A 2,438-nucleotide genomic window follows, 5' to 3' on the forward strand; every position below is an offset into this window, starting at 1 on the left:
AAGTGGAAGAAGTGTATCTTCACGATCTTATGACCCACCATGTAGTTTAGTGTAGATAGCAGCAAAGTACAGTCAGCTCATGCATTTAATCCACAGGGAGTGAAGCTGTCGATATTTACAAATAGTTGCCTTTGCTGAGGAAGGAGAGAAGAGTAACTCTGGCATGGTTCTTGAAAGGAGAGAGGAGTGTTTCCTTCCCAAAAGGGATAGAGAAAATGTGGACACTAGTGCCTAGAAGCCAACATAAGGCACTATCTAAACAAGCAGAGGGTTGTGATTTTGGTATCAGTAAGTGGTAAGACAGTAAGAGACTGTCTAGCGGTTATAACTAAGGACATTACAGAAAAATTACAGTTAATGTCTGAGCTTCCTCTATTCCAGACACTGCATCTGAGATGACAGTCTGAGCTACTAAAATGCCAGTCACTCAGCAAGAAAGTAGTGAAAACCTAGTGCAAGACATAGCAATGTAAACGTCCTCCTCCCTCCCCCCCGGGAAAAAGAGAAGCACTGTAAAAAATGCCCTAAAGTGCCCTGAGTTCCTTGGGTACAAATTGGCTCGTTGAGGATGGGAGGACTACTGGAGAGCACGGCCCTCTGGTTATTTTGGTAGCCAGGATAGCTGCTGTAATGTACAGCAATCCCAAGGGCTGTTCAAAATTGCACTGGGTGCTGGGCCCAGTGTTCAGGGTGCACAGAAGTGGCATTAAGCCATCTTTGCCCTTCCCCTGTCCAGGCTGCACCACCTGAGAGGCACAAAGGAGAATCTGGTCCTATGCTTCCAGCACCCTCGACATGCACATTCCAGGACTTTGCTGATATACTGATTTAGGGCTCATCTACACTTGATTAAACATGGATTAAGGTCTGGTGTGAATTTAAAGCGCAATGGCCATTCCGGAATAACTCCATGTGTAGGCAAGCCCTTAGAGAGATGTAGGCTCACACCCACATACCAAGATGCAACTTGCAAGCCCTTTGTAACATCACCCCTGAGTTTAACTGACTGAGGCTCCAGCTACACTGCAATCAGGGGTGTAATTAGCCGCTTGCGTACATGTACCGGTGCTAGCTGTGGTCTAGCTAGCTCGCTAAAAGTAGCGGCGAGGTTGCAGTGACACGAGCTTCAGAGGGGGCTGTCCAAGCCTGCTTGGCTTCCCAAGAACATACTTGCATTGCTAGCCTGTGCCACCATGTCCTCACTGCTGTTTTTAGTGAGCTAGCCACGTTATAGCTAATGCAAGCTGCAAATTACACCTCTGGGTGCAGTGTAGACGCAGACTCAGTGAGAGTCAGCTCAACACTGGTGTAGCACTGTCTCCTGGGCAGGGGCCTTAGGGGCCAGAAGAGAGGAGTGTAGCAGGAGAAACAACTGCCAGGAGAATGAAAAGAGGTGTAAGTTTAGGAGCTGTAGGGTTGGAGATCACTGCAGGGTTGGGACAGTGCTGCTGCCTTATGGTACAATAGCTCTGGGGAGGAAGGTTATTGGACACCCCCCCTCCCTTGCCAGCTGACAATGGTGGTATGGAAAAGGGGGACTGCTCAGCCTCCTCCCTGCCTCTCCAGCTGTCACTCATTTGGAGAGACTCTGCCTCCCTGGGCGTGGAGCCGGACCAGGCTGCAGAGCAGGGGCAGGGCTCTGTGCCAGCTGAGAATGGAGTCAGGAGTTGGCCTGGAGCGAGGCTGCAGCGTTGAGAAACCTGGAGCCTGTTCAAAAGGCTAGAAAGGATCTGGTTTATAAGAGAAAAGGGAGGAAGAGTGCCTTCCCCCGGTCCCCAGTGACTCACTCGGGGCGTGTGCAGGCCACAGAATGGCTCCCAGGTTTTTCCAGAGAAAGAGTGAAAGCAGTGTGCAAAGGAACTGGGCCCAGGAACGTCACCAGCCATTTGTTAGCTCTGGTTATTTGTTATGGAAAATTGCTACATAAATTATGTAGAATAATAAACCCAGTGACACACTAGTTTAAAAAAAAAAAAAAAGAGAGAGAGAGAGAAAGAGACTCTTTGGGGTTGGGCTGAAGAACGTAACAGACCAAGAAGGTACAGATGTCCATCACAAATGAGCTGGTACAGTATGTTCTCCGCAGAAATTAGATCTGCCATGACAAGGGAGGCATCCTGCAAGGTGCAGGTGTGGTCAGGTCATATACAAAAGGCCAGTCACTCATATTAACAGAGCTAGACTAAAGGAGAGAAAAGCCATGCCTCAGGTTAGAACTGGTTGGAACACTGTGAACTTTTCATGAGAAAAACAAACAAACAAACAAACTGTTCAGGAAAACCACGGGGCTCCCCTACAGCTTCCATCCAGCTGGGGCTCAGGTAGAAAAAGCAGCTCTGAAGATGATGTCTGGGATTACATTTGCCAAAGGGTGGCTTTCTTTCTGCAGGCACAGCGTGTGTCTACAAAACTTTGTGCATGCATTTTTTGTACCTGCA

Source organism: Malaclemys terrapin, chromosome 1 (assembly GCF_027887155.1).
Source record: "Malaclemys terrapin pileata isolate rMalTer1 chromosome 1, rMalTer1.hap1, whole genome shotgun sequence".
NCBI classification, from domain to species: Eukaryota; Metazoa; Chordata; order Testudines; family Emydidae; genus Malaclemys; species Malaclemys terrapin.